Raw genomic sequence first — 18,280 nt, forward strand, 5'->3', positions numbered from 1 at the left:
TGTGTTTCCACTGTGTAATGGTAATACAGGTGGTAATAATCATGATATTAGTATGCTTTAGAATGTAATTAGTTTAATATGTACAAAACTCCCAATTATAAAGCAGGTGCACAAATGCAACCGAGTTATTTTACATTTTTCTGTTTGAAATCATGGTCCGAAATTTGTAGTCCTTAGTTTTTTCCTGGATTTTACTGCTATTAAAGAGTATTAAATTGAAAGTGCAAGATGTTAAAGTGAAAATCTCTGCTATCCACTTTGTTTGTGTGTATTGGTATTTGTGAGTTTATGTGCCTGTCATAGAGGGTGGCTATGGTGCATTTATTGCTCTGAGCTGGTCTGGAACAATAGCTCTATTCTGGCCCATGTCTCCGGAGGGAGGCAGCAGCATTCGGCGTTCCCGACACTCTGTGTGCCAGCAAGGCTTGGTTTGGGATTGGGTTTCCACAGCCACCTGGAGCTCAGAGCACAGGAATGCCATTGTTCCTCCTTCCAGACTATGGCCGGATCAGACACACAAACACACAAACACACACACACACACACACACACACACACACACACACACACACACACACACACACACACACACACACACACACACACACACATGTACACACTTTCAGCACACAACATGCAAGAGGAGCTCATACCAGCCTGCCTGTCCCCCAAAACTTAGGTCACCCTGCTTTGTTACGTTGTCATTGCTTACATATAAAGACAGTGAAACATCAATTCTCTGCCTGCACGCACAGCCACAGAGACTTGACATTACGTCTGAGTGCAAAGCACAGAAAATATCTGTGAGCTTAATTTATTGTAGTTCCACTTTTTGTTCTGTTGTTTTGGCTGTCTGATAATCTTCAACCTGCTGGTATCGTCGGTATCGGCGAGTTATAATGCAAGTGTATGCACCGATCCGATACCACGTTATTTAGCCCAGAAATAAAATCTAGTTTAAAGTAGTTTATGTTATTTTTTCATTATGACTGGCTGTCAAACTGGATAATAAATAATAATAACAAATAACTACGGCTTTGCTATAAATTGAATTTTGATTGTGCTTTCAATTTTACCTCTTAACGATCACAAAAACAATGTGATCGGTAAAAAAGAGTTTTTTCCACATTACATTTTGCCAGTAAACTCTTATTTTGTCTCGTGTTCTGAAGGGGAAGGTTAAAACGTTCAATGGGAAATGTATTAAGGGAAATTTCACAGTTCAAGGTGTTTTCAGTGTAGATTTTAAAACTGTTTCACTGTTTTTTTAAGTTCAATAAATGCAACATCTTTCCAAAAGTTAATGAGTCAATTGTGATTACAATATTGACCAAAATAATTGTGATTATGATTTTTGTTCCCATAATCAAGCACTATCCTACTGTGCGTCCCAGACTTGAGAAGCTGTGACATAGAAATTCAATTTAAATGTATTAATATGGATAACTATTGTCATAGAGAGACTAGAGCAAGCGTAGCGACACTTCGTCTGTTATCTGTTCTAGCCGATGAAAAAAAAGATTTGTTTACTTCAAAGTTGTCTTTTTAATAAATCCTCCTCTCGCAAGAAAACATCACACAAACATCAGCTGTCAGTAAGACATCTTATTACTGACTGGGGTTTGTTTACAGGGTTTTGTTTTTAATAATGTTGTCTGATCACAGCACTCATCAGACAGACTTATCTCTACACTTTGCATCATTGGTTTTAGCAATGTGGCAGTACAAAAATCCTATTTGCTTCTGACAGATATTACCTCTTTTATGTGTACCTTGACATTTGAGGGTGTTTATTAGCCTTTATTAGAGAGGAGAGGAGAAACCGTGGGAATAGAAAGATAGGGGATGACATGCAAGAAAGGTGCTGTGATTGCTTTATATTCGTTGGACCAATTCATATTGTAATTGAAAAAGTGAACGTGGATGTGCTACCTGTTTATCCTGCCTTTGGTAAGATTAGATTTGACTTTTTTTACACGGAACTGGCAGCCTAGATTTAGTGTAGACCTTCCAGAAACTCACTCCGGATGTTGATAGCTAGTTCAGCTGGATCAGATAGCAGAGACCTAAATGGTAGAGAGAGAGAGAGAGAGAGAGAAAAAAAAAAAAAAAAAGAAAAAAAAAAAAAAAAAAAAAAAAAAAAAAAAAAAGAGAAAGAGAGAGAGAGAAAAAAAAAAAAAAAAAAAAAAAAAAAAAGAGAGAGAGAGAGAGAGAGAGAGAGATCAGCATTCTCATGCCTCTTGGGTTTGTAGGCAGGCAATTTCAGTTGTGTGTGTGTGTGCGTGCGTGCACATGTGTTTGCCTGTGCGTGTGTGTCCTCTGGCTTTGCAGCGGGTCACATTAGGGATAGAGTTGCACAGAAGTGGGTCAGCCAGTGCCACCAGGGAGTCTTGCCAGCTCCCTGCTCCCTCTCAGGCTGGAACCAACTAAAGACCATCAAAAAACACATGAACCTTAGTTGTGTGCATGTGTGTTCAGTGTAGGTGTATGCACTGTTTGTTGGTATTTATTGTTGGTGTGCGTGTTTATACACAGAGTGATCTTTGCTGTTCTCATCCATTGAGATAACATGCCCCCGCCTTGTTCACTGTACTTTGACTCCTTATAAACAGCTTTGCTGGAAATACTGTAAAGCTGTGCAGGCAAAAAGAGCAGCGAACCTAAGCTATTGCGCAGTATGTTTCGACTGCATATTGGGCCTCTACAGATGATTCCGAGCCTGTCACACTTAGTGTGTCTCAGCTGGATGGACACAGTGTTTCTGCTGGCATAATGATAAGAAAATAGGATTTAGCCCAGTATTCAGCAGAGGTTTATTTCATCTCCTAGATGCAGTCTTATGTTTTCTGTATTGGTTCTCCTCTGACAAGGAATTAGTAATCTATTTCTGTTCTCAGTTTGCTTGCCTATGCCCCTGCATTGTTGAATTGAGGTGACATCATGAAGTAATAAGTATACAGCTGCATGCTGCCTGCATTATATATGCACAATAATGGCACAGATCATACTTATCTTCCATCCAATACAAATAAAGCTGCTGCGCCAAATGAAGTTTGTTGGATAGCGTCGGAAAGCACTTTTCTAACATTGACGATGTCTTTTAGGCATAGTCTGTGCCCACTTTCTGCCGCCGCTGGCCAGGTGTGCTTATGTGTGAAAATGGGCAGGGTTCCAAGTGGTATTATTTACACGGCCTCTTCCTCCACAGTATTGACCACTCACAATAAATAGCTTTCTGGGAAGAACTCAAATCTCTGATGCATGATTGTGGAGTGGAATACATAAATATTTTGAAGAAGTGAGTCTCAACTTGTAAGTGATCTGCATTCCAGCAAATGAATGATGACTTCCTAGCAAGAAAATGTGACATGCTTCTTGTTGTCATTGAGGACAGGGTAGAAACGTTATAAGCATGTAGAATGATTAACACACATGAGGCAAAGAATTTGCAGGATATCCTATGTAGGAGCTTTTTGTATTACTGTTTAAAGTGGCTACAAGAAGTATTTTTAACATACAATTGGATTAAATGGCATACACCTTAAATGTGTAAGGTGAAATGGCTTGCTCTTAGTGATGAACCCATAGAGAATAATCAGACGACGCATATGCAGTTCCCTTCAGCTCTACAGAGTTTTATCACTTCCTTCATCTTATTGTTTTGCTTTTATCAGATGCTGCTGTTTTTCTGGTTCATACATTATTCTCAAACCGCTCTAAAATCTGACTACACTACCTGCCCAGAACCGAATAACCCAAAAAGTTAAAGACTAAAAGGAGTATGAATATTGGACTTAGATTCACCAGGGGGGCCAAAAACATAGTCTGGCTTATAGGGCTGGGACAGTATGCTTTTGTCCCGATTCAATTCTTTTGCGATACATGGGTGCCGATTCGATTTGTATTGCGATTCTAGAAGTACTGTGATTCAATAGTATTGAGTATTGTGATTTTCTTTTCCTTCTTTAACAAAAACAAAAGTTGAATAATACACTTCTAGAGACAATATATCATGAGACATATCTAACTAATTGTTTTCTAAAATAATGCACATCACGACATCATCGATCATTGACAACATTTATTTCATTTGAAAAGAAGTACATATTCTGCTTTCGCTCTGATATAATGTAGTCGCTGTTGGCGTTACCGTAAAAACAAAAAAATATTTAGGTCAATCATTGGTAAAAACAATAAAATAAAAAATATCGATTCTGTGGAAAAGAATCAACATGTCAGGCATTCTCCTCCCCTTCGGCTGTTTTCGCTTTCTATTTTTCAAAGGCACTGTCCGTGAATCTGGAGCTTAGCACCACACAAGAAGATTGTGATTGGTTTAAAGAAATGCAAATACATTTTTTTTCTTTTGATCCCTGAATGATAAGCAGTGTAGCCAGAACATCACAGGTCTGGTTACGCGACACTACCAGAAACATGACTAGAAATATACATTTAAAAGTAATATGTAAATTTTGTGTTCACAGCTTTCCCCCAAGTGGCCAAAAAAAACAGTTACTGCAGATCAAAACCCAATCTGTGATCAGCAAGGAATTGCCTATCCCGATGGCGTGGATCAGTTAACTACACAAATCAAAAAGATGAGAGGCAGCTGGAATACTGTGGCTGGGGACAATGTGAAAAGAAAGTTAGTTAGTTTGTGGCACATGAAAATAATGAGTGGGTGAGTAGAATGCAGGCTGGGATATGTTAGAAAAGACTAAATAGATTTTCAATGTGTACAGGACATGCATGTCAATGTTGAACCCTACTTTCGTTTGCGTCATTAGTATAATATCCAATCCTATTTTTCTTTAACACCTTTCAATGCAACTTTGTGAGCTTGAACAAAATCCAATTGGATTTGCAATTGATTTGTTGTTGCAAGCCCAGGTGGCTTTGACTTGAGTACTTGGTTGACTTCATAAACAGATCCTGTGCTTGGATAGTACAAAGCTTTAAGATGTACATGGAACACCTGAACAGAGTGAAATAATAAGGACTCAGGACAGTTCAGCCTTGTAGCATTGAGTAACTCTTATACACTGGGTTTAGCTTAGCTCCAACAATTCCCCTCTTTTTAAGAGTATGCTGTTCATGCGTCCGTATGTTGCACACAGCATCTGTTTTACTCTTGAGATATGACCCGACAGGAAAAGACCTAATTTCCTTGGCGACAAGGCCTGCTCCTTGCCCATCCCCCCACCTCACACCCGCCATAGGAGGAAGTGGAATATTTCTAAATTCTGCTGACTCAGGGAGAAACGGTTGTGTGACACATACTTACACACACGTCTCTCCTCACTCCAACCTGGAATGATTGTTTGTGTGCCTTCTCAATGTGTTTGACATTGTTTGTTTGTGAGTGTATGTTGGCTTCTCCATCCAGCGGGTATGCCTGTTTGTTTTGTAAGACTTGAATGATGTCATGGAAATTTAAATCTCAAAAAGAAGAGTACTTTATGCTGTAAATTAAAGAAAGGGTATTTTCAGTGGAAGGTAGGCACAGTTCAGTTGCACGTGGGATGAACTCCAGTTCTAAAGCCAGTGCCTTGGTCAAGGACAATAGCAGGAGTACTACCTGCTGTAGCATGCCTGTCAGCCCAGGGTTCAAACGCAGGACCTTCTTGCTGTGGCCACTGTTGAACACTGAGTCACTGAGCCAACCATATCCACAGAGCTGCTTAATCAAGAAAGCCCAGAGAGGATTTATAGAGATTTACCACTCCATTTTCACTGCTTTCATCCTAAAGAAGAGAACCCTGTTTGTACCTGGATGACAGTTGTTAAGTGGTCTTTGTTCACAGTGCTTTTAGATGGAGGCCTTACTACTAAAAGCAATGCACCGCAAAGAAAGACCTTGTTGTGGAAAAAGTCAGTTGTTTTGCGTGATGCTGATTCACATAGAAATGTCCCTGATTAAGATTTTTAAGACAAACCCATGATCCACTGCTGGACGAAACGAGTTTAGTATACCCAGTCTGGGTATAGGAAGAGGTGAATGGATTTTGAGAGTCATAGAACAAAATGCCAACAGATGACCGGTGGATGACCAACAAGTGCACACAAAATTACAATGGTGTGTTATAGTAAGCTAAAGTATAATGTTGCTGCTGAAATCAAGATGACAAATTGCTATGTTGGTTTAGTATAGTGTAAGACATCTCTACTTCTTGTTTCTATGTCGTCAGTCTTGGGGAATATGTACCATGAGGCCATATCAATGTGTCTACTAGGGCTGCACGATTATGGCCAAAATGATAATCACGATTATTTTGATCAATATTGAGATCACGATTAATTATCACGATTATTTGTTGATTTTAGCCAAAACTAATTTTATTGTCACATAATTCTATAATTATAACTGCTTTTACATCCATATTGTGCTACATTCCTACTAATACATCCATATTGTGCTACATTCCTCCTTTATTGAAGGATACTGTGAAGGAGTATGCCATTTCAGCTGTTGTGCGACCGCTTTCCACACGTGCAGGTTTGCCGTGAAAGATACAGGCAACGCAATTTTCTGTTCACGTTAACGGCGCATGTGGTGCCTGGTATCTACCAGACGAAATAGCTACACGGATTTCTGTGGCTCATTACACTGCCACTTACATGTCTGCGTCGCGCTCTGATGCTCCGAAACCCACGTTAGAGGCAACATAAACATCACTGAATGTCACGCTAGTAAACACTAATAACACGTTACACAGCAGCTAACGTTAGCCTACCGTTAGCCACAGTGGTAACTGGATTAAACACGGCTAAAATACTGACTGCTAAACAGTGTAGTGTGTCTGTATTTCACTGTAGGATTCCAACAGCGGGATGTCCAACAGTCTGCTGCTAAAGCTATGAGCTAAAAGACACAAACTAGCACTGGTCACTGCTGTTGTCTGAAAAACAACACAGACGGGACAAAACGTTGCGTTTACTGGTAAACTGGTAAACATCGTGACCGGCTTATGATGACCGACTGCTACCTGTTGTGGAATTTTCCTCACGTTACTCTGTCCTCTGTGACTGTCTACATCTAGAAACTAAGCTGCGCGGTGCAGGCAGGGAACAGCTCTGATTGGCTCATGGATTGGCTTTGCAAAAACTGTTCTATGAAAGGAATGACGCATTTTAAATATCGCTCGATCACGCAAATTTGATCGTGGGAAGCCAAAATCGTGATCGTGATTAAAATTTGATTAATTGTGCAGCCCTAGTGTCTACCATCAGGGATTTTGCCATAACGTTGATAGTTTGGTATCCATCCATCTGGGTGTATTAGGCCATTGTTGGCTGTGTTGCATATCTAACTTTTTTTGTTATTAAACTTTTTATTTAAAAGATAGTTAAGTTATACATGTTGCTCTTAAGTCTGTATACATGCCATTGATCAACCTCGATACCGGTTCTGGACTGGTATGGAATTTAAGATTCCAAAAAATAAGAAGTGGTAGTGATAACTACAAGAATAAAAATAGAATAAATAAAATAGGTAAAAATACAGCAGTAAGTAAAATAGACAATAACGGCTGTAAAATTAATACATTTGTCTGCTCCATATGTACCTTTTCTCATTCATAAACTTTTCCTGCAAATAATATCCTATAGTGGGGTGACAATAACTGCGATGGCAAATCAATAATACAAATGATAATAATTATAGATAAAGTAGAATAGTTTGCTGTATACATGTATAACTCTCTATTTGCTGAAACAAAGAATGAAAACTGAACCAGATGAGTGGAGTCAAAAACTAGGGGGATTTAACACATTACCCAGAATCTTGCACCAACTTTTATATGATTTTTGAATCAATGTGATGTATTACTTTGATTTGTCAGTTACTTCATTTGCTTTATTAGCCTAAACCAGACATGCATGTGTGGTTATCTTGTCCCTAAACAGTTTCTCAGTTGATCTTCCAGGAAAATTACTTTATCATGATGTAGTAAGAAGTAGAGTAAAAACAAAAGGCAACAAACATGCTTAAAAATTATGTGTATTTTTGTCACTTCACTCAAAACAGTAAATTTTCTCGTTCAGAAATCTGGTCGGCCTTGTAAATAAGAGCTCTTTGATTTGATCTCACCCTACTAAAGATCTTGTTCTGTAGATTAGCAGTGAGTTAGTTCATGTAGCTTTGTGTAATTTGGGACTGTGAACCCAAACACATTGTTTTTCACAAAAAGAAGAAATCTGAAGTGTGACTACACTGTCAAAGCTGGACTCTCAAGGTTGTTTAGATCATTCAATGTTGCAAACATAACCGTAGGCAAAATGTGTGTCCCAAAGAGGAAAGTATCTCTAACTTTTGGATATAGAGAAAATAAGAGAACTAGAGGAGGGCAGAAAGGACAGACCCCTGCTGTGGCAGCTCTGGGCTCTGTACTAGTTGTGTGACAGCCCCGGGCTCACTCTGATTAAGGTACAGCACTCCCCTCTGGGCCCGCATACACACAACCATCCATCTCTACCTCTTATCTCCTACCAGGCCACTACTCTTGAGTGTCTGTTTGCATGTGTGTGGGTCTGTGTGTTTGTGTGTCTTTGGACTCTTTGAGTGGAGTTGTTCTGGCCTGGTCACACTGATAGCCATATCAGTAGTTACTCCTAGCTGATGGACTGCAGAACAACAGGCCCATTGTTTTTCTGAGTGTGTGTGCGTGCGCGGGTATGCTAAGCCATTAGAAATTGCATTTCTACGAGCCACGTGTGTGTGTGTGTGTGTGTGTGTGTGTGTGTGTGTGTGTGTGTGTGTGTGTGTGTGTGTGTGTGTGTGTGTGTGTGTGTGTGTGTGTGTGTGTGTGTGTGTGTGTGTGTGTGTGTGTGTGTGTGTGTGTGTGTGTGTGTGTGTGTGTCATAATCTGCCAGTGGCTGGGATGTGGGTCAGTGTGGCTGCAGCTCTGCGGGTTGGACAGCAGCAGGATACTGCCTCTGTACTTACTGTAGGGGGACTAGTCCGGGTAAAAACATGTTTCACAAAAATGCAAAGTAAAGCAGGCCAACCTGCGCTTATGATTTAGTAATTTAATTTTAGCCTTTTTTTCCTGTGTGCTTAGATGTGTTCAAACATATCGAAAAGTATGTGTGCAGCTAGCCTTATTAGAAAAGTATCGACAGGGGCATAGTGATAGGAATTCAGGATTCAAATCTGTTACTTAATATACTAAGATTGGAAAAGGGATTGCCAGATTAGTCATAGTGGATTTCACCTGCAGTCATAAACTCAAAGTTATTGCTGAACGTTTGGAACAATGAAAGCTTATTGAAGGTTATGTAGTGTAACTAGAAGTGTGCGTGCGTGCGTGCGTGCGTGCGTGGGTAGGGGCTATTCACCTCATGATGGAGCTGCTTAAATGAAATGTTGATAGCGTTAGCCAGGTTAGCTGTGCGTTTGTGTTAGAGGTGTGAATCTATACTGATCTCCCGATTCGATTATGATTATTATGTCTTCGATTCGATATCACGATGCGTCAAATACATTTTTCTATTAAAGCCATGTAGGATATTTAATTCATAGCTTTTCAAGCTTTAAAAACCAAACATTCTGCAGTGCTCTAATACTAAATAAACTGTATACATAAAACTACAGCACTGAGCACATGGCACTTCCTGAATGTGCAAAACATTACAGAATATGTAAACAGAAATGTTGTTAGGCATACATTAAATTGTAAACAGAAATAATCGATTATGAGCTGGCCGATTATCGATGCAGCATCGTCCATGTCCACGATTAGATGCATCGATTATTTGATTAATTTCAGTTCTAGTTCATGTGCATATGTGGAGTTGTATGTGTTGGCTATATTTAGAACTTTGTCCAGTGATTGATTGTGTATTTTGCTACAGACAATACTATAGGCTATTTAGTGTCAATTTTTTGACATACAGTCTCATAGATCAAAAAGTGGACCAGTAGTGTTAAATAGCAGGATTAATGAGGACGGAGCGTGTAAATGATGGCACTGACAGACAGAACTGTTTTGAACAGTGAAATGTAATTCTCTCCTGTGAAAGAACAACATATTTGCTTTTTGTTGAAGGCTGATGACGTAGATATTGTGTATGTAACACTTGGGAGTGACTCGGCACACTCGGTATGCCAGTTCTATTATATTGGGTCTCCAGATGTCTGCTGCACATGTATCATGTCATCCTAATTTTGGGCATACTGAAGTTGCATTACATTAAACGCACTTTGCTTTTTATGAAGTGCTACATGGAAAATAAAGTTGAATGTTCTTGCTGTGTATGCAGCTAAAAAAACTGCTTCTGTTCTAAGGATATTGTGTTAATCCCACATTTTGCCACCAGGAGAGGAGGAGATTGCGTGCTGTGTAGAATTGCTAGGAAGTTTGTCCTGGATTGGGAATGTTGTCGGGAGCGTTTGAGCCCGCAGCTGGGGGCATGCACGCTCTTAAGCTTGATCTTGTTAACACGGCTGCTGGCCAGAGCAGGGACATCAGGGAGAACCAAGAACCAATCAGAAGCCTCCAGATGTTACGAAGACACACCGAGATAAATGGGAAAGTTCTGGCTCTGTAAACAGGAAGCAGATCTCTCTCTTTCTCTCTGTGACTCTCTCCTTTTATCTCTCCTTTTCTATTCGTCCCTTGGTCTCTCTTTCTTCCTCTACCTACCCGGCCTCACTCTGCATAAGTATAAGTAAGTATATCTAGAAAAGGACAGGCCCCCAGCTCCCACAGCATGTCGTTATTATGGAAAGCAAAACAGGCTGTTGTGTGAGAAGTTTCTTTCAGGAAATGTGTGACATAGTAAGGGGTCCAAGGAGGTTGAACCAGCTGCTTCTTACCTACAGTATGTTCTCCTTGCTCTATTCCTGGCATTCCTGTTTTCCTCCCTGGGCTTCCCCTAGAAAGCTGTCAGAAATGGTGAGCTACAGCTACAGTTGCCTGTGAAACTGTTGTTGTCATCTTTTGTTGCCTTTCCTCTTGTCCCTATTTAGCATGAGGTACTGCAGGCCCCTCAAGGCCTTCATTTCCCACACCACTGGAGACATGGGGTGTTTGACAGAGCAGGGGGTCGAAGGGAGGGCTGAAAGCAGTGCAGCTTGCACAGGATTTGCACAGCACTGTTTGTTGTTGCTAAGACCAAAGATGTCATCTTTGGACTCCCTCTGTTACAACATACGCTACAAACAGAGTCACATAACATGTAGAAACCCTGGCTGGGAACCAAACACACACACACACACACGTCATGCTCATAGCAAGCTATCACACAGTCTTAAGAAATCTTTTTCCTGTCTTACCAAGTTTCTCTTCTGTCCTCTGTGTCTTTCTCCAGCAGTCTTTAGAGAGAGAGCGGAACAGTTAGGTTTAGTGCTTCGCCGTGGCTGGTTGGTCAGAGTGTGTTCACGCTGAGCCTGGGGAATTGTGAAGGACTGATTCTCTGTTAGATTTAGCTCAGCCCACACTACCTTCTAAATTGTCCAGAACAAAGGTCGTTTCAGAGCTCCTCAACCTTGTTTGGCTCCAGTCCTGCTTTGAAGTCTCAGAGGCCTCAAGTTTTAGCATGACAACTTTAGCTTGCAGTGTGTTGTGTGGGTGCATATTTGCATAAACCACATGACGTGTGTATTAAGCGATTTTTTCTTGTTGAACGTGTGCTTGCTAACAAAGATTTCATCATTAATCCACCCATGAGCTCCTCCTCACCTCTGCATTTGTTAGTGTGCCTCAGTCACTGGTCTTTTGGATTTACAACAGGAATTACGTCGACTCAAACTGAATGGAAAGAGGCGTGCATGGGAGAAAAGACTGTGGATTAGTAATCGGGAGTGTTCAGTAGGACAAGACAAGGCAAGAGTAGGGTGGGATGATGAGGACCCAGCCGTTTGACTGCCATGCTGCATTCTCAGTGTTGATTCTCAGTTGGTCACAGCTGAACGGGGCTAAACGCATAAAAACAAGCTCAATGCAGAAAATGTGGATTGCTCACATCTGGTCGATACTTGATCCGCTTAATAAGGTCTGTACTGGCTCTGAGTCCAACAGATTTTATCAGTGTATTCCTACAGAGAATGGGGGTTTGGGGACAGAAGGGACAAATGCTATAGTGGAAAGGGTGATCAGGTCATAGGACAGACTCTGACGTTTTTATATTAGAACTTTGAGACTAAGGTACTGGGCCTTTCCAACAACACCAAGCCTCTTAACCTGAAACAAAGTGGACACACCATATATTTCTGGCTGTGCTCTCTGGATGCTTGTGTTGTGCAGTCAGTGTTGGCTTTAATAATGTCATGTTCCACTGGCACAGCTCACTGTTTGGACAGGTCCATCTCTGCTCATTTGCTCTGCATTACACATCTGACTAAGCATCCATCTGTTTGCCTAACCACTGAGGCAAGACATCTTGATGTACAAGGTGTATGAAATCAGGTCTGTCTTTCAGCGGCAGTATCTGTAACAGCTACTTTTTGTGTTTTTAAAGGACTGAGCATTTAATAAGAGAAGAGTTAATACTAGGGATCGACCGATACTGGTTCTTCAAGACCGATACCAATTATTAGTAGTTAGTGAAACCGATAACCAATATATGGAACCGATATGCATTTACAGTGAAAATGAAAATTTTTAAGTCAAAATTTTGGAATGTTGCAAAATGCAACACAAAACTTTGTTTAAATGCTTTAAGCAATTATTTAATAAATTAGAAACATTCAGCATAACACAGTAAAAGATAGTCAGTCAGTCAGTCAGTCAGTCAGTCAGTCAGTCAGTCAGTCAGTCAGTCAGTCAGATATTATTGTGGGCGGGACTAGGGCTGAACGATTTTTGAAAATAATCTAATTGCGATTTTTTCCCCAAATATTGCGATTGCGATTCGATATTCGATTATTTTTTTAAGCTCTTTGTCTTCTGTATTATTCAACAAAGACAAACAATAAATCATTGTATAGTATGAACAACACACAATTACACACTAGACAGTTAAATAAGTAAAAACACATACATACATATATATATATATATATATATATATATATATATATATATACATACACACACACACACACACACACATATATTTTTTTACAGTGCACAGAGAGGAGCTGCCTCCAGCCCCTCCCCCTCGTGAAGTTGCGTGCCGACACCGTCAACACTGCACTTGCTCAGAGAGGCTATCGTTACGTTAGTTGCTGTGGTCTTGCCGTGGGATTAACTGTACTAATAAAACCGTTGAAACACGCGCTGCCGCCCGCTGCTGTGAAAGCTCCCCAAACCGTCATTTATCAGTCTGATTGTTACCCCTCTCAGTGGCAGCTCCTCCACCCATATCTTTATATCTTTATAACGGAGCTAACCGCTAACCGGAGCTAACCGCTAATCAGAGCTAGCTCGTTGCCAACCTAGCCTTCAGTTCTGCGTGCCTGTATCCATTAACTGCATGTATGGACTCGAGCCCAAACAAAACCCTTCATTTTATTAAAATGGCTGTAAAAGTTTTAAACTTCAACTCAGAATTGTTTGAATGACAGAGATCAGCTCAAGGTACAGTGTAGCGTTAGCGTGCTAAGTTGATGCTTTCTCTGCGTAGTGCAGACTGATTTGCTCTTGCGAGTCATCAAATCGAGACCAAATCGCAGCCTTTGCGATTAGGAAATCGCGTTTTAACATATCGCGATATTATCGCAAATGCAATTAATCGTTCAGCCCTAGGCGGGACATTAACTCAGACTCAGTGGTGAGGGAAGCAGAAGCACAGACACAGAGCTGTAGCGGAGCCAAAGTACCACACTATTTAATTAATTAACTTTATCGGTTATCAGGCAGATAAAATGCTGATACATAATCTGCAAACTGCCAAAAAAATGCCCCCATAATCTGTCTATCCCTAGTTAATACCCAGGTGGAGGAAAAGATGAGGTAGCTGTATATGTTGGAAGGCCTCCCGACGTTGCTGCACTGCTGGAGAACAGCCCAATACACAGACCTCTCTGTCATTCAAATTGTCTAATTCAAATTTGGATGACAATAATGAAGTACATTATTGTCAAACAAAGGTTTACTTCCTCATTCTCTGTCTCACTGTGTTTTATTTTTGTTTCTGACCGATAAGCCACATGCAGCCACTTTCCTGGAGCCACGTGCAAAGTTGGCACTAGCAAGTTAACAAGCAGTTAAAGTGATGGTTCGGAGTAATTTCACCCTAGGGTCCTTTGCACCATGACTTTGAGCCAAACACTCCCCCAGAAGCTTTTTTCACCTAGGTCGAACACTGGGAGAGTTAGCGTAGAGTAGCGTTATCAGCTGAATAGCTTAGCACAGGGGCTAATGGATCCGAAGTGTCTCTTAACATTACCCCATTAATAATGCCCGAAATGATACCAAACGTCTACAGTAGTACAAATAGGTTATGCACTCATAAAACGATGGATTGTAATGTTTGTAAGTACACCAGAAGTTTATGTAAATAACACTTGCCTGCTGGCTTCTGCTCTCTGCTGCTGCTGCTGCTGCTGTTACTACCGGGCAGTAAGAGTGCTTAGGGCTGTCTACAAATTACAACACCGAAAAGAGATGCAACAAAAATATTTATTAATTTAATGATTAAATAAGGTAATGTCTCCAAACTTACCTCAATTATAACTTGTCTCCTGCTAGTTATACTAGAGCACTTACTTTAAAAAATAAGTTAAATTAATAAATATTTTTGTTGCATCTCTTTTCGGTGTTGTAATTTGTAGACGGCCCTAAGCACTCGTCTTACAGCAGCAACAACAACAGCAGAGAGCAGAAGCCAGCAGGCAAGTGTTATTTACATAAACTTATGGTGTACCTACAAACTTTACAATCCATCGTTTTATGAGATGTTTGGTATCATTCCGGGCATTATTAGTGGGGTAATGTTAAGAGACACTTCGTATCCAATCTCAGTAATGCTAGTTCCCACACATTTTAACCCTTGAAATAAAGGGGTTAAGAATTGAGCGACAAAGCGAAACATTTCGGCACCAGAGAAAAATATAATCTGTGATTAAAAGAGTAACGTTATTTCCTGTTGCTGGAAGTAGATTGATTCTATATTTGGGAGAAGAACATACTCCCATTATTTTGAGGAGTTATTACACTGCGTTGAAACGAGGTGCTGTCCTGTTCCCCTGGTCAGAGCCAGAACCAGAAACTGACAACATCTGTCTCCCAACAGGAAACGGTACGTCAGGGAATTAACATTTAACTATTCCCATACTTCAATACAATTGCAAGGTCCTTTTTAATTGAGTATTTTTATTTTCTCCTACTTTATACTTCTACTCCACTACAATTTTCTGTATTTTATTAAAGTATTGTTTTACTTCACAAGTTATTTTATAACTTTAGTTACTTTGCAGATTCAGATTAATAATACAAAATATTATGAACAAATAAATTATGATGTATTAAATGGACAAAGATGAGACTTTGTTGATCCCGTGGTGAAATTCACAAGCCACCTGCCAAGTCATACTTCTGCGGTTATTTTGGTGAAAGTAACTCAAAGGTAACGCAAAATAAGGCTGAATGATTTTGGAAAATAATCTAATTGTGATTTATTTATTTTTTTTAACCAATATAGCAATTGCGATTTAAAATGTGATTTATTATTTTTTAAGCTCTTTATCTGCTGTATTATTTAACAAGACAACCAATAAATCATTGTATAGTATGACCAACACAATATTAGATAGATTAAACATACTGTAAACTGTTCTTTCCTGTAGGCCTGGCGTGTATGTTATTATATTGATGAAATTAGGTGATGTATGAATTTATGAATGACATATTATTATTATTTATTTATAAATACTTCAATCACAGTGACTGATTTGTTGTACATCCAGCCTTGTAAACATGTAATAATTACCATGACAACATAAAGCACTGACAAATTTAGCTTGGTCTAAACATTAATATGAAAGTAACATATTAGACAAACTAATGTGCAGCCATGTACACCTGGTTACTGCTCGACTAATTTCCACGTTCTGTTCTGAAGTAAGTTCATATGGAGTCTTGCGCTTTCGCTGTCAGTGATCCCTGTTGGGTGGTATTTCGCTTACTTGACACAGTGGTGATCGGCTTTTTAGCCATGCAACTTTGGTACATGGCTTTGTGGTGTTAGTTTAAGTGGGGATACAGGTTAGTAGTGTTGCCCCGTGATGTAGCAACGAGCAAGTTGATGCTTCCTCTGCAGACTGCTTTACGCTCGCGTGTCACGTGAGTGTAATTGCAGCCTTTGCGATCAGAGAATCTAATTTTAACATATCACTATTTAATTGCAAATGCAATTAATTGTTCAGCCCTAACACAAAAGTAGTGTAAAGCATTACAATTCAGAGACAGTAATATTGTAATAAAACCAATTACTCTCAAATGACAGTAACTAGTAATCTATAATGTTTTGAAAGCAACTTGCCCAACACTGTCAACATACTGTACATGTATAGCACTCAATGACAACAGCATGAGACCAGCAGAATGAGGAGAGGAAACGGTTTGTTCTGCAGACAACGATAGAGATGGGTTGCTTGCTATTTGCGCTGCAGTGTGTTGTGTGTTGTGTGTTGTGTGTTGTGTGTGTGTGTGTGTGTGTGTGTGTGTGTGTGTGGTTCTGTAGGTTTATTTTGTGATTGTCAGGGGAATCTGATGAGTATTACTATTTATAGAAGCTCTTGCTTGTCCTGCTTCCAATGTGCAGATGGGTTTCATTCCACTCAAACTTTGTGGAGGTGTGTGCAAGATGAAGGGAGAAAAAAAAGAGATGGTTTGTGACATGTGGGAGAGGGAGAGTGTTAGGGAAATTTTGATTTACATACTTCCCTCTTGTTATTATTAAACTGTTTGGATAGAATATTATACTGAATACTCTAAACAAGATAACTGGAGCCATTGCTTGTCCTTGTCTAAAGCTCAGTGTGTTCCTGAGGGCATACATGCCCTCCCAGACCAGATAGGGGAGACGTCATCAACTCCGACATGATAACAATTGACGACATCTACTGTGTATCATGATTTTTTACAGTTATTATAAAAAGCAGCTGTAGAGAGCTTTTCGTTAGGTCATTATTATTCTGTAGTGCGGAGAAGGCCTCCTCGTTGGGTTCTCAAGTAAAATTAACTTTAATATATCTTCAGTGGTCATTGTCTATCATTTGATAATGTAATTATTCTAAGAGAGAGAAAAGTAGGAAGGACAGGAGGAATGATGACTCACCCAGGAGGAGACAGACACACACCTCTGGTGGCCAGGATCCTTCACATACTGAAGTATACCTGCACTGCAGTACAGCCTCCTCATGCTCATTAACGCAGGAGTGTGTGGGCTGGCAGGAAGAGATTTATGGTATGGTTCTTCTTGTAATACAAACTCTTAATACACACACACAGGCTGGCAATATGAAGTCTCAGTAGACCAGAATGATGACTTGGCTTTAAAGTAGGCCAAGGACCAAATTGAAGGACACACACACACACACACACACACACACACACACACACATATACACACACGAATACACACACAGTCATATTCACTCTCATCTATATTCTCTGCGGATTTTTAAAAAATAGCGGATTAATCCAGTGAAATGAGCAGTTCTGAGAATCCGTCAGTTGTCCATCCTAATATCTCTCTACCCCTTCATCCCTCTTTCTCTCGTTTTATCCAGCTCCAAGGCTGGCAGAGTGTCTTTGGTTATGTTTGACCTTTGGGTGGGTGTGGAAGGAAGGGTGATGGATTTATCACAATACAAAGAGAGACAGAGCCAGGCTGACAATTTTTTAACTGATTGACAACTTTCCAGAGTCCGCTATTCAGACGAGTTTGACTGAAAGATGACGCATTTCCACTAACACCGGGAAGGATTGGTGCAACTGGAAAAATGCCTGGTGACATTGTGACTCTGACTGTGTGATTATGTGAGAAAGATGAGTGTTTTTATTGTGCGTGCGCAGGCAGGCAGTATGTTTGAGGCCGTTAAGTGACAGCCTTTCTCGGGTCTTCCTGTGGTTGCTTTGTGGTTTCGTGCCCCTGAAATGTGATCGGAACACTCTCTCTCTCTTTTGTAACCATTTGACCACAGTCAAAACTCCTTTGGATTAGGCTATTTCTTGACTTAGACTCTCGGTTTCAAGAGCACACAAGAATAGTTGCATAACTACTTAAAATGCATGTTGCTCTTTCACATCTGTAGCGAAACAAGGTTTTTATTCTGTGTAGGGGTGGGGGAAAAAATCGATACAGCATAGTATCGCAATATTTTCCGTGGCAA

At 40.1% G+C, this 18,280-nt stretch overlaps 1 protein-coding gene across 5 annotated transcripts in view; it reads left to right on the forward strand.

The window, feature by feature from the left end:
* The window catches only part of galnt1 (UDP-N-acetyl-alpha-D-galactosamine:polypeptide N-acetylgalactosaminyltransferase 1), a 56,805-nt gene that overhangs the window by 2,343 nt on the left and 36,182 nt on the right, over window positions 1-18,280 (forward strand). The gene's annotated exons all lie outside the window — the stretch shown is intronic.

This window comes from Perca fluviatilis, chromosome 7 (genome assembly GCF_010015445.1).
Source record: "Perca fluviatilis chromosome 7, GENO_Pfluv_1.0, whole genome shotgun sequence".
Lineage (NCBI taxonomy): Eukaryota > Metazoa > Chordata > Actinopteri > Perciformes > Percidae > Perca > Perca fluviatilis.